Source organism: Pleurodeles waltl, chromosome 8 (genome assembly GCF_031143425.1).
Source record: "Pleurodeles waltl isolate 20211129_DDA chromosome 8, aPleWal1.hap1.20221129, whole genome shotgun sequence".
NCBI classification, from domain to species: domain Eukaryota; kingdom Metazoa; phylum Chordata; class Amphibia; order Caudata; family Salamandridae; genus Pleurodeles; species Pleurodeles waltl.
Window position 1 is genome coordinate 1,493,718,654 of NC_090447.1, and position 14,976 is coordinate 1,493,733,629.

At 45.1% G+C, this 14,976-nt stretch overlaps 1 protein-coding gene across 2 annotated transcripts in view; it reads right to left on the minus strand.

Moving 5' to 3' along the window:
* The window catches only part of POLQ (DNA polymerase theta), a 367,236-nt gene extending 355,006 nt beyond the window's left edge, over positions 1-12,230 (minus strand). For both annotated transcript variants that reach the window (XM_069202712.1, XM_069202711.1), the window contains exon 1: positions 12,102-12,230. The gene's annotated coding sequence lies outside the window, so the exon portion shown is untranslated. The remainder of the gene's footprint in view (positions 1-12,101) is intronic.
* Between the last annotated feature and the right edge of the window lie 2,746 nt (positions 12,231-14,976).

Here is a 14,976-nt window from a genome sequence, read left to right on the forward strand (position 1 = left end):
GTTTCCTTATGGGTGCAGGCATTGCATTCCGGATAGCAGCTGCCAGAACCACACCACTAGGTGGCAAACTGACTTTATGGAAATTCTGCATTTCGAGTAAACCATTGTTCAATGAGGAAAGTGACGGTGAAGGGACATAGTGCTCAAAGCAGCTAGTAAAGAGAGCGGAGACTGTGCTCCTAAATGACTTATGAGCCACATAAGAGGTTTTAACATATAAAAATAAACATCCTATCATGGGGGGGGGAAACAGATAGTCATCAAATCTTTTTGAAACATGGTCTTCCTTTGTTGATTAGTTATAGCAGCGCTCTCATGGGATCAGACAACTACCTCGCATAAGGTCAGGCTTTTAATTCCAGCTAAGCTCCGTTTGTGTCACATTTATGATTATACAGGACTCCAAGCACACTAGTCTGTAAATTACATCACATCATTTAATCAAAGGCTCACTTAATAACCCTGAAACCTTTCACACTCACTTGGAATGATTTAGAGAAATGTGTTATAGGGATCAGAGGAGATGCCTACAGCCTCCAACCTCCAAGGTACCTATCATACTTTATTTACCAAGATTATCAGTGCAGCACAGCTAGAGGTGCTCAGAGTCAACATAAATCACCAGGCTCTGCCTAGGTGAATCTTCTGAATACAGTGAACAGTCACAGGGTACCAGTATTCTTTGCCTCAGCTATTACTGGATAATGTAAAAAGTGCTAAATAATCCGAGAAATCTTTGTAAAAATAGGGTGAACGCCTTCATGCTTTCTGATAAAATCCGAGCACAGAATAGTGACTAGCTTCATATTTAAATCCGATTCAAACAAAGGAATCAAGGGAACTTGAAAGACCAGTTTTTGTGTTTTCATTAAACAATTTTTCCCAGGCCTTCTCCCCTCCCAGACATATGCCTGTTTTTGCTAAATTGACATTCCTCTTGCAGTAGCAATACAATGCATTAAGCAACTGCTGCAGACCAATCGGTTAGGTTATATATAAGAGATGCCTCTTGGTTTTAGCTTTCAGACCAAACCAGGTCAAAAATGGTGAAATCAAAGGGAAACATTAAACAGCAATAGTGCTAATGGGCTGCCTAGGTGCATTAATATTAGACATAACCTGAATGGTTGTTTTATATCAGACCCAAGTGCCACTGTGCAGTTCCACAATGATAAGAACAGCTGAGATAGATCTCTGGTGTCCCATGTCTGCAGCTCCTTCCAACAAGTGTATCTGTTTTTCGGTCAGCAGCATCAATGCAAAGCTCAAGTCTACAAAACGATAAGGTGCTAATTCTGGGCGTTGCAGATTTGTTTTTTACTTTGGGGTGTAATCTAAGACAATGGTCAGCTGTCCGGTGTCCAAGCCTCAGACGTCCCTGCTCCAGCATCTTCTGTTCTGACAAGGGCCCTCCCTTAGCTAACAGGAAGTTGGAAATCCCTGCCTCCATGGTCCAGAAGGGCTAGTAAAAGGTAGGCTGCAGGATTATTTTAGGGCCCCTTTCCTGAACACAGAATAAAATATTTCTCTTCCACGATGGCTGCACAATACCAGTGTTCAGAATATTGTGTGTATGTAACACGATTTATGGAATGCTAGATAGGTGATGAGACAGAGGCTGGAAGGAGACGAGCTGGCCTATAGTGGCCTGTCTTACTATGGATGGCTGAGCTTAAAGCTGCAGAAATGTAAAGTGATGCGAACTGACAGAGGAAGCCAGTGGACTTCACAGAGGGGGAGTGAGATTCTATCAGTTTTCATCAGTCCCTTGCTCAGTGGGACAGACGTGTGAAGAATGCTCTTTATGGGAGTCAGGTACGATTCAGAGACACCACTGTGCATAGTTTTACCTCTATCAAGATACGCTTAAGTTTGCTTCTTGCAGAAAAGCCCTTACTTTGGAGAGCGTGGCAAGCTGATGACGGGGTGACACTATACAAAGAGCTCAATGTTATTATGATCATGCTGCCTTAACATGCTAACACTGTAAAAATTTTGGGGTCATGGCCTGGCCCCGGAAAATGCTAGGTCTTTTTTTCTTTTGCGAAATGGAATTTATCCTTTGGACTGTGCTCATGCAGCCTGTGACATTTCTATGACAAGTAGAAAGAAGTCACATCTTGGCATAAACCCCTGAAGAAGACATTAGCTCTAACAAATTCTCTCTATTTCAGTTTTAGTGTTGACCTAACAAAGTCATTGTTTCCAAGATGGATCAACGGGTCTATCTCACAGGCCATTTAGAACAATTTATTTCTTGGACCTTTGGAGTTTCCTGTGGCAGGACAACCAAAAATGTGATATATGTCAGATGTATAGGGATGTAGGTACTGATTTGCTGTGCTACGTTTGTGTGACTGTAGCAAAGAGGTCAGTAACTAAATGAGTAAGCAAAGTGCACTGCTTTGTGATTTTCAGGTGATCACTCTAAAGAGGGAAAAGATTAGATGGGTATGGGAAATAAATCCCTCAGCCCCCAAGGATAACCTCAAGGTGAGTTAGTCTGTGAATGTATATGTATCTGTATGAATGTCTTCATAAGTGCATGTGTTTCATGTAGCACTGTGTGCGTGGATGATGTGCACCACACAGAGTGTGCAATATACAAAACACAAACAGATCAACTCTGCCAGTGCTTACTTTTATTTTAAAGTCTACTGATGTAGATAATCACTGGGTTTTTCATAAGCACTTCACACACTTTATGATAAACAGTCACTTATCTTTGCTGCAGGAATATGTTGTGTGGGAGGAGAGTGTAGGAGGAGGGGCTGTGAACACAAACGTATTTTTAACACTAAAGTAGCAGCAGTTACCAATTTGTGACCCTTCTGTAGTTTCTGCCAGCCAAGGTTCATGAGATCAGTGCCTTAAGGATGAAGGGTTGACTGCACAGCCTTGGAAAGGACGCCCAGTTAAAGATGTTACCTTAGATCTAAGGCCCAGATTTGTATCTGGACGGACAGAGGAGAGGCCGCCCACCTAACTTATGAATGACTGCCGAGCAGGTGGTCATTTAGAAATGCATTGGCAGAATCTGCTCTCACTGCGGTTCCCATCAATGCATTTTACTGTTTGCTACAGGAATGCGTAGGACAGGCGCAGCCCTGTAGCAAACAGTAATCTTTTTTTCTTTTTCAAAAAGAAAATCGAGAGGCGGGATTTCCTTTTTGAAAAGAAAATAAGTGATGCTGCCCTCGCCATGGGAGACTTCTCCCATGGCAGGCGGAACATTATAATTGTTTTAATGTTCCCTCCTGCCAGGTCTTATCTGGTGGTAAGAAACAGTAAACAAATGACTACATGTCTGCCCACGTAAATTGGGCGGACAGACATGTAGCTATTTCTCTGACAGTCCTTACTCCCCAGGGCAGTCGGAGAAGTTTGGCCATGGTAGAGACAGGGTAGTCTCCGCCATGGCCACACATAAGGTCCACCCACAATTACATTTAGAGGGTGGACCAGTATAATGGGGGAGGGAACTCTGTCTCCATTGCATCAGAGTACCCTCTCCGCCAATATATAAATCAAGCCTTAAGTCTTTGAAATGAGAATTGAAAACCTCCAGCACGGCAAGGTTGCATGGTATATCCGTCTATCAGGTCCATGAGGCTGGATACCAAGGGTGTGCTGAAACAAATTTGCTGCTGCAGAGAAGCTCCAAGGGGAGAAACCTGTTTCTTCAGCCCAGCAAATTCACACCTTTAAGCCGAAGTGGCTCAGGAATTTGTTAGTTCTGGTCCTCCAGGGGTTGGAATTTACATGTTATCCAAGTCCCACAGCTTTTCTGAGATTAGAAGTCCAGTTAGACACAGCCCATGCCCCAGAACCTCCGACACAGCACTTAGGGGCCAGGAAGCACTCCAGCAGAAGCAACCTACAGGGTCCAGTCCACATCCAGTTGCAACTGTCAGGTAGGCACTTCAGGAAAAAGGCCTCTTTCAGATGGCTGTGTCCCTGTAGCCATACTGGAGGTCAGCCAACTGACCCCTGGAATCCACTTCTTTGCCCTGGATACATGTGGGAGCAATGCAGCGCTTCAGGTCTCCTCACAAGTCTCAAACAGCAGGTACAGCCCTTTGTCTTTTCTTCCATAAGTCCAGAAAGTGTTCTGAAAAGGATGCCACATTTATGATCTGCCCTACTGCAAACAATCCCACAATACAATTGTATCCTAAAAAATTCAAAATGGGGATGCAGATGATTTGTGTCTGCCCAAAAGTATGGCCCGGTAAAGGTGCAGTCCTCTACTCTGTGGTCACCCAAAACTGATTCTGGGGATTGCTTCCCTTCCACGGGGCTTGGAGCCAGCCTGGCTGATGCAGAACTAAGAGCCCAAGGTTTGCCTTCCTTTAGGTCTTGCCTTACATTTACTTATGAAAGCGCAGGTAGATACTTTTTAAGTTAATTATGTTCCTGGGCCCACGCTAACTTGTCTTCCGGCAAGGGGAAAAAAAACAGCTCCTTACACCCTGGCCACTGTCTCTGTTCTGGGAGCAGTTTTTTTCTGTTTAATAACAATGACATGGGGCACGGAGCAACAGAAGGGTACGTGGGGATGGAAGGGAGAAATCAATGCAAAGGGGGAGGTGGGGAGAGGAAAAATAAATAAATAAATAAAAGACCAGGAAGGGTGGTGGAGCAAGGAAGACAGGGTGAGGGATCAAAGGAGGAGCGTGACGCAGTAGATGGGAGAAAAATGTAAAAAGCATCAAAAATAAAAAAAATTAAAAAAATAAAAAGCTGAGAGGGATGAGAGGAGCAACAATGAGGTGGGAGAAAGGAAGAGCACAGAGAGGCGGTGGTTTGTGGAGGTGGAAAGCAGCACACAAAAAGGTGGAAAGCAGCACACAAAGAAAGCAGGAAAACACACGCACGCCCTTGGAGTACAGAAAGAAAGACAAAAAACGTTGTTCCCAGAATGTGAGCAGTGACAAGATTCAAGCCACCCAATAAAAAGGATGTGAAGAAGCTATGCTCCAGGAGAAGCGCAAACACAAGAAGGAGAAGGAAAGCCATTGAATAGTAAGTAATCAGCGGTAAGTAATGGGCTCACCCAATGCAATTTTTATTTTATTTTACAAGACTGCTAAAAGTTGTCTGTAAATGAGACCTAAAAATCATATAGGCCAATTAGCTGTGATAAAAGCAGAATGTTTTTAATGACATAATCCTGAAAATCAGCCAGGCCCAGGAAGGGGGAGAAGATAAAGGCATTCGGATTGTGTAGGGAGATGGATTCAGACTGGGCTTTTCCGCTATTAGTCAGGCCTTCACCCTACAGCATCTGGTGTAAAATTGCTCAAAATAGAAAAAAATCATAATTCCTATATGCAACATTCTTAGATGTCTCATCAGCACGTAGACTGGATCAAACTGTTCAAATACAGAAACCCACCTTTGAAACTGTGTCTGATCTTTTCATTAAGCTACGTACAGATACAACTGTAAAGGTGAAATATGGAGCAAATGGCTGTCTGACCCCAAAATTTCTAATACAAACACAGTGAAAAATGGGTAAATTATGTGTTTATGACATGGTCAGTGAAAATAAATACGGCCCAATAACTCATGTTTAGAGATACTGTACTAATAAATATGCATTCTCACATTTAATATTGCAGTGCAAAGGTCAAATTCCAGTTTCTAATCACAGCGGCAAAATATTCACATGAGAAAATCATTGTTTACTGTAGGTAAGTGTGTGGTATTTGTATAATGCAAAGCTAGCCAAAAAGGCAGTGGAATACTGTAAGGGGTCAAAGCCAAGCATACAATCAATGCGTGATGGGACAGATAGATAGATGGCCTTTGGGTTGTTAATATAGTGTGATGGTGTGTTCATTAAAGAGGTGCATCTTCAACTCTTTCCTAAATTGGAGCAGCACCACTGGGGTGGTCCAAATGGATACAGGGATGTTATTCCAGATCATGAGTGCATAGATGGAAAAGGCCTGCTTCTTTTTTCTTTCTTTTTTACACTTCCTAATATCCAATCTAATGGTGGCCTAGCTGCAGGTGTGCTGAGAACCACCATAGACAGTGACCTTGTCCATAGGATAACCAGTGATGCTGCTCATGATGGCTTTGTAAATGAAGCAGCTGCTTCCAAGATGGTACGGGCCGGCAAGAAGAACCAATGAAGTTCCATTAGGATGGGTGAATTGATCCTACTGCTTCCAGTCCTGGATAAGAAGCGATCCAGTGAATAGGATGCCCATCGTGGGTGCCAGGGTCGAACAGGGTGTTACCACCATCTAGATGGCATGGCCCCTCTTCACATCTGCATATATGGGTTAGATCACGCCATTTATTTTCTCTGTATTTTTTTTAACAAAAGATATTTAACCAAAACGAGGAAACAAGAGGTTAAATGTAAGCAGTATGATAAAACCACATTCAAGAGGCAATGTGACTACTAGAAGAGTGTATTCCCCAGGTAAAGCAATTGCTACAAGCAATCTGTGTTTAACCTCATGCGCCACACCTGGTGGCTCAGTTCTACACTTAATATTTACACAAGCCAACCCCAAGAGCCCACACGGGAGGGGGAAGTACTATCATGACCATGAACAGCAGCTCTAGGGGCCTCCAGACCAACTCCAATGTCCATGTCTGTGGCAAAGTCCATGAAATATTTGTCAACTCCAAGTACTGGTGGCTCTGTCACAGAATATTTTGTTACTCCAAAGTACAGGCCATGCTACTATAGTGTGTGTCTCTTATGGTGACATGGCAGGGTTAGTTGGTGAATATAAAAGTTTATCACTGTGCCACAAACCCTGTAGCTGTGTATTGTAGTTGGCCATCACGCTATGTACTGAAGATCGCTGTCATCCTATGCGTTGCCCAAGTAACTATGTTCACGCAGGTATGAACGTTTCTTTGCCTGCCCGTTACTGACCTTGTTTCCACAGATTATGTTCCCTTTACCATTCGGAGCCGCTTTCACGTATTAGAGTTGCTGGAGAACTACATCTCCCCGACCCCTGAGTGTCGAAGCCATGTTGGGAAGGGCTCTAGTACAAAAACGAACCCCAGCCTTGGTTACACGCTCGCTAATCTTTGACTTCGCTTCGGAGCGGTTCCAGCCATGTTTCCTGACTTGGATTCATCCCCGGTCTCTGATGGCTGTTTTCTGAAAGCTGCACAAGATCGGAGCAGTGGCTTAGAGTGGATCAGACTGACACTCCATTTACCATAGAACTATGTAGGTTTGAGATTGGCCCAAGAGGTAAGAGTAGGAGCGCTTTGTGCTGACTGAACAGATGTATGCTTAGAGGAGTAATATGGAACTCTTGATTACTTGTGAGGCAGGTCCCGCAATTCATAGTGAACAGACTTTAAGAGCTATTCTACTTCTGGGGAAATACTTGTGAATAACTGTTTTGCAGAATAAACATCAAGATCTGTTCAAGACTATTAAAGAGCAGAGTCTGGTAGGTAAAGTGTACAAAGAACTTTGTGTGCGTGTTAAGCAGATATACTAACTACATTAAGGTGGCTTCATGCTTATAATCTTTATTGTTGTATTTTGTTTTAGGAAAGCTATAATCATCCCTTACTCAGAGACTGTGAGGTAGTACACAGGTGAATACCCAGAGGGGATCTTTGATCTTGAAACTGAAAAAGGGATTCTTTTGTCTGAGACTAGTTATGGCTCTTCATTGTTTCCTTTGCAGGTCCCCCTCTCCGCAGTTCCTTGCCCAACCTCGCTTTCCCTTGCCCGGCCACTCCAATAATCTGCACTATACTGGCATTCAGATTTGGGGGTGCCTGGAGGTGGACATATTGAACATCAAGCAAGCTCCGAGGAAGCCTTTGACATCATGTAACCCCACACCTGAAAGACCACCACTGGCTTTCCATCCACAAACAGGTTCTCTTCCAACTCCTCATGCACACAAACAAAGCCATGCACAACATCTGCCCCACCTACCACAACAATCACATTCATTTCCACATACCTACCATCCAGACTCCTACTCGCACACATCCCCGAGATGTGCAGAACCAGATCCGGCAGCTGGACCTTCTCCTACCACGATCCAGAATCCTGGAACAACCTATCCCTGCACATCAGAGTCACCTCCTCAGTTCTTGGATTTTGCAAGAAACTGAAGACATGGCTGTTCATCTACGCCACTCCTACTTTTCAGCACCAAGATACTCTCCCAAGAGAGTTGTGTTCTCTACAGATACCCATGACACAACATAACACTGAAAGCATGCAGAAATTGTGCCCAAGCAAGATTTACACTGCTGGATTGCCGTGAACAAAGCCACAGATAGAACCAGAACTCTCAGGCAAAATGATACCACAATGTAACATAACTGAAAATACCACTCATATTTTCTTTGATTTCAAGTGGTATTGTCCGAGCACAAAGTCCAGAGGTCAACTATCTCTCTGACAACCATCATAGCACTTCTCCTGGTAGGCTTTTTCCAGAGTTCAGAAAAAAAGCTGCACTTCCCTTGAGGTGGCACACAAAATTAAAAGTGTGATCGCTGTCTCAAAGGATGCATCTTCAAATTACTTAGCACCTAATGAAGTTCAAAAAGGCAATCATACAAAACCCTGACTCAAGACCACAGCTGACGCAGAAAAGGAAAATGGAATTCCCCTTAAACACCAAGCTCAAGAAAACCTGTTTCTCAGTGATGAAGCGACTCCTTCCACTCTCCCCACCCCCCATTCTCTCTTTTTATATGCTCCCTCTCTTCTGAGCACTCAGTGCTTTACAAGAGAAATGGTTAATAAGAAAAGATTTGAGCCATGCCAGTGATATGGACAGTATACACAAGCAGTGGCAAAGTCAACAAATCTTGCTGTTTAGACCAACTGGCCTACCTAAGAGCAAGCAGTGCAGGATACAGAGAGGCAGTGAAGGAGTCAGATGTGTAGTGGCAGGGAAGAGGAGGGAATATCAGGGGAGAGTGACACTGACCCACAAGAGTCTTACCAGATGTTGAGCTTTCTGAGTAGGAGTGGTAGGTTAGGGTAATAGACCAACAGCAATAATTATAGCAACAATAGCATGCACTTAACACACTAGATGGAAGGGTCTTTGACCCTCACGGTGCTGGGTTACTTGTGTGTGCTAGTGATTTCAGCACACGAAGAAATATAAATGGACATTATGTAAGAGGGTGGAGGTGCACTTTGGACACAAAAAGGGATTTGCAGAATGAATCTGATGCCCGGATCACACCCAGCGCCAGAAACGCCGGCTCTCCAGACTCCCACAGGTACTCCACTGCCATTCTGTGCTCCCTAGACCCTGGTTGCAACAACAACTACTGCTGCTTCGCATCTCCCTGCCTCTAGCAAGTCCATTCACCTTTCTTCACTGTCACCTCAGCTTCACTCCAGGACCTACCACCCCCGCTGGACCTTGCACGATGCCGCCCACGCTAACCAAAAATCCGCCACTCGTGCCAACCCAGATCCCACCTGACCAACTCAGATGTTTTCTGCTCAAAGTCAGACCACTTTGCAAACATGCCACCGAAATCTGGGACACCACCTCCACCATCGCTCCCAACGTAACCTTCATTACGGAGTTGTGGCCGTCATGGCCATCAAATGTGAACACTACGTCTTCCTGGGATACGTCAATTTTCCCTTAGACGACTTCAACGACACCGACCTACTGGAGAGACTGGGCAACACCAGCCTCAAACAACTAGTCACCGACCCAATGCACAAAGCAGGACACACACTGGCCCCCCATCTTCACGTCTAGCAGCAGAATCTGATATACCCACACCTCAAAACTCACTTGGTCAGACCACTCCATCATCGCCGGACATGCCCGCACCACCCCCCAAACAACACAGCACCACCTTATGCAGGTGGTCTAAGGTGTCTTAGCACGGCCCCAACAGCACACAGCCGGTAGGAACCACCAACCTGGACTTTGCAGTTCAGAACTTCAACAACTGAATCACCAAAGCTGCAGACCAAGTTGTCCCCACCAAATCAGCCAAAAAACATACAGACACGCCAAACAAGCCAACTGGTACACCCTGCAACTCTGCACATCAAAACACAAGTGCAAACAACTTGAAAGAAGATGGCATACCAGCAAGAACCGCACTGACAGCCACCTTTTAATAAGCTCTCAACTAATACCACTGACAGATCAAAGCAGCAAAGAGAGAGGCTCTGACCCAATGCATCAACACCAGCACCAACCAATCCAAAGAACTCTTAACCATTGTCAGAGAGTTCTCCTGCCCATCAGCCACTGAAAACGCAATTCCCCCCCCTCGCAAGAACTCTGTGACGTCCTCGCCGACCACTTACACAACAAAATAGCAACCATCTTCAAGAACCTTGATGCTCAACCCTCCAACTCCCAGAGCCCCGATCGACCACCACTGCAGACTACGCCCTCAATACATGGGGACAGCTCCGCGCACAAAACACAGCCACCCTTATGAACTCCATCCATTTGGGAGCACCAACTGACCCCTGCCCCCACCAACTCTTCAACCTAGGAAAAGACAAGATCAACCCCAAACCTCACCTCCATCACCAACACCTTGCTACCTTCCCCGATGCCTGGAAACACACCAGAGGTCAGACCCCTCCTCAAGAAACCATCTGCCGACACTGACCGAACTCCAGAACTACTGTCCCATCTCACTACTCCCATTCCCTGCACAGTACTGGAAAAAGCCATCAACCTACAACTCATCGACCACCTGGAAAGAAATAATTTGCTAGATCCCTCCCAATCAGGATTCAGAACCAACCACTGCATAGAGACAGCTCTGACTGTCGCCACCAATGACATTAGCACCTTACCTAACAGAGGAGGACCAGCTGCCCTGATCTTGCTTGACATCTCCGCCACTTTCGACATGGTCTCACACCACACTCTCATCAATCGCCTATGCCAGATTGGAATAAGAGACAACACGCTCAGATGGATGGCATCCTTTTTCACAGGAAAGTCTGCCTCCTCTCTTCACATCACAAGCCAAGCACATCATATGTGGCGTGCCCCAAAGCTCATCACTCAGCCCCACTCTCTTCAACATCTACATGACCCCACTCACAGACATCATCAAAATGGACGACATCATCTCCTATGCTGACGACACTGAGCTAGTCTTATTGCTTTCTGCCGACCCCTCCACAACAAAGGTTATCTTCCACAACTGCATGAAAGACGTCTCAGCATGGATGAGGGACAACTGCCTAAAACTCAACACGGACAAGATGAAGTTATCTTCTTCGGCAAACACACTGCCCTCTGGAACAACTCCTGGTGGCTGTTGGCAAGTGGCTCCCCATCGACACCAAGACGACAGTAATGCATACCCTCATCACCAGCCGACTGGACTATGGCAATGCACTGTATGCGGGCACCTCCAGCAAACTCATAAAAGACTCCAGTCAATCCAGAATGCATCTGCCAGACTGATCCTCAACCTACACAAGAGAGCCCACAGCACCTGAAAGACCTTCACCGGCTCCCGCTCCAGAAGAGATGCCAATTCAAGCTCTTGACCCACACCTACAAAGGCCTCCACGACAGGGGACCTCCCTACCTGAACCACCAGCTACACTTCCACCACCCTTCTCGGAACCTCCACTCCGCGCAACTCGCCCTCGCACGAATCCCCAACATACACCACCACCGCACTGGAGGACACTCCTTCTCCCATCTCGCGGCCAAAGCCTGGAACACTACCCCAACCCCCCTCCACCCTTGCACCTCGCCGACCGACTTCAGAAGGGGGTTAAAGACCTGGCTCTTCAAATGAGACCCGCAGCAAAGCGCCTGGATACCCTCACAGGTGATAAGCCGTGCTCTATAAATACGACTTGATTGTCTGAAGTCATGGGTCAGGGTGAAAGGAACGGGTATATTAATTAGACAAAATGAAAGCAGCACTGGAGTAGATCAGAATAAACAACAGAGGTATACTCAAGATAAGAGAAGACGAAGAACACACAGGAAGGGGAAAGGGCACAATGTACAGCTCTGTAGTGCCAGTGCCCAGGACAGTGACCCACAGCTCACTGAAGCGGTAAGTGCCAACCGCCCCGTATCTCGCGGGATGCTGCTGGACCCGACACTTACCCGCAGTGTAAGGACCATCCACACTCCCTGCTGCCTCCTGCTTTCGAATCTAGAGCGCACCAAAACTGAAGGAAGCAAGAGCCAATCGGAAGGTTCGGGGAGTCAGACTGACAGGAGAAGGGGCCGAACTCGAAAGGGACTGGGAGGAGCTATCCTTTCTTAGAGCTTCTTATTGGTTAGAACCAACGGTCCCGGAAACCTGGACCAGTCCGTCCCGGAAGTGGTCTCCCCAGTGGCACATGGGCTGTTAAGTCAGGCAGTGGGTACTTCTTTCCGAACTGAGGTTGTTTCACCTTTTGTCAGACTCACCCGGTGCTGGGTAGTAATCGAGGCGCCAGAGCGCAAGGGCCCACACTGCCACATTCGCTGCTCGTAGTGTTTCCCAAACTGGGGGGGTCGTGACCCACCGATGGGTCTTAATTTGAAGTCCAAACAATAAACAATGATGCCTGTAAATCTTGTATTTATTTTGTGACATTTGCTGTGCTTTAGAGGCAGCTGATATGTCAGGGTTAGTCTTCCGCTGCTTATGGTTTTTTTTTAACACGGGGACAGGTGTTTACAAACTCCCCTCGCTTTGCAGTGCGAGAAAGGAAAATAAAGTGAATCATGTGACAATCATGCTGGGATACTTGGAGTGTGAAAGGAAAGGCTTTAGAGCAGTGGTTCCCAACCTGTGGTCCGCGGACCCCCAGGGGTCCGTGACACATTCCCAGGGGTCCGCAGGCCTGGGCTGGGAGGAAGGCACTTCTCCAGCTGGGGCCTCTGACAAACGTGTGTTTGTGTTTTCATATTTATTACTTCCTTTGTTTAGCAGTTTTAAACGCACTGCAACGCTCCTTGTACTGCAAAAATAAAAGCCTCAAGCTAACTCAAGTGATTAATGTATCTGCTGGAGAGAGATGGGAGTTTTGTGCAGTGGCAGTTTTGACTCAAAGGTAGCGCAGATGGTTAATAAGCCTGCTGCAAAGAAAGTGTATCATGCGAAGGACAGTATTTTATGTGCATGGCACAGTGGGTTACTGCTTTTGTCACAGAGATTCTTTTGTTACTGTGCAGTTCATAATTGTAATTAGCACAGTGAGCTGTGAACAGCCATTAAAGAGCTGCGTGCAAACCGCATGGCACAAATTAGAAAGCTCTTTTTTTCCTTGTCTTTCATTTTCCTTATGCTGCTAAAAAAAAGGTTTGCTTGTGTAGAAATACATTCTTATTGCTAACGCAGTGCTTAATTTGTGCTTTGTTGTTTCCGGTGCTGAGCACCGGCGCTTATTTTTTAGGGCTGGGGCTTATTCTTCTGCCTCAAGCATTTTCTGCGAGCAAAAGACACATATTGGAAAGACGGAGGAAGGGAAAAAAGAAAAAAGCGTCCCAAAGGGAGAAAGTAGAAAGCTGCTAGAGTGAGCTGAAGTGGCAGGGAGTGGCTTTATATGGATTGAAGAGGCCCGAGATAGCTTCAGGATTATGCTGCCTCAGTATTCCCACATTTAATTTCAGCAGCCGCGTGTTAAAGAGGAGGGCTTTGGGCAACGGCATATTTTTATTTACAAATTAAGCACTGTGCTAACGTCATCGCTAATAACTGTGCTGTGTTCTGAATCCTAAGTTTATGCTTCTCCGGACCAAGCACTCTTAGAAAATGCCTACCAGTGTGGATGACGTGAATCCTACACCTTGTAGTCCCCTGTAAAGTGCCCTGACACCCTATAGTGGTATGAGAGGTGCTATAAAACAAATGAAGTACATGTGACAGAAAGGCTAGGGAGAGATGAGAGACCCTTATGGTTTACTTCCTTTCCCCTTCACTTATTTATGTGAAAAAGCTTTCTCATATCTTGCATACCTAAAAAATAAAAACAGAAATCGCTCCGGAAATGTAGAATCTGACCTGAGGATTCACCTTTCCTAAATAAAAACCAAACATTGAAAAGGTGGTTGCCGAGATGCAGCGCCAACCTCCCCAATAAAATGTTTTGATTTTGGGATATTTTTTCAACATAAAATAATTTTATCTTGAGTAATTTGAGTATTTATTTGGTGTGTACTTGTTATATTTTTTGCGAATTACTGTTTTAATGTTTGAAAATTAAATCGTACAAATTGCTGGGGGTCCCCGGCTTCCAGTAATGATTCATTGGGGGTCCTCAGGAGTCAAAAGGTTGGGAACCACTGCTTTAGAGTGTTGTTTTTTCCGTATCACGGAACAAAATTTGAATGTACACATTTACCAGTTAGGGAGGGAAAAATTAAGCCCAATTTTTTGTTATTCTGACCTGTGATGGAAACAAAGATATTAATAGGATCAGAACAAATCAACACATTTTAATTGGTGATTCAGAAATAATGAACATTCACTGAAACCCGATTTTCACCTATTATCATTTGTGTGCAAACTGTATGTCTGTGCAAATTTAGAAGCCACTTTCAATGGAAAATGTGCAGTATATAAATTACCACATCACACGAGGATTTAGTTACATTAAAAAAATCACCTGCCTCATATCCATTAAAGCTAGGTAAGTCACAAAATATTGTCGCTTTAAACAGTGGGTTGTGGTTCTAAAAGTTTGGAAAGCTCTAGACTAGAGGGACTAATATGTGAGCAGCAAGGAGCCATACAGTAGCAAGTAATTTAAGAATATGAATGGCCGTAGCATAATAAGGATTATGAATGTAGCGTACCTGGCTCCAACGGTGTCAAGTTTACAGATTGCTTATGTGTCACATTTCCATTGTTTCAATGTACATTGCAGTGAAATTCTCCTGCCCTGACACTTTGAGTTACACTTTCGTGCAAGTAAAATCAATCAATGAATCAATCCAGCACTGGATGGGCTGGGAGTGGAGCCTCGTTATAAGGTGATTGTTCTCAGCA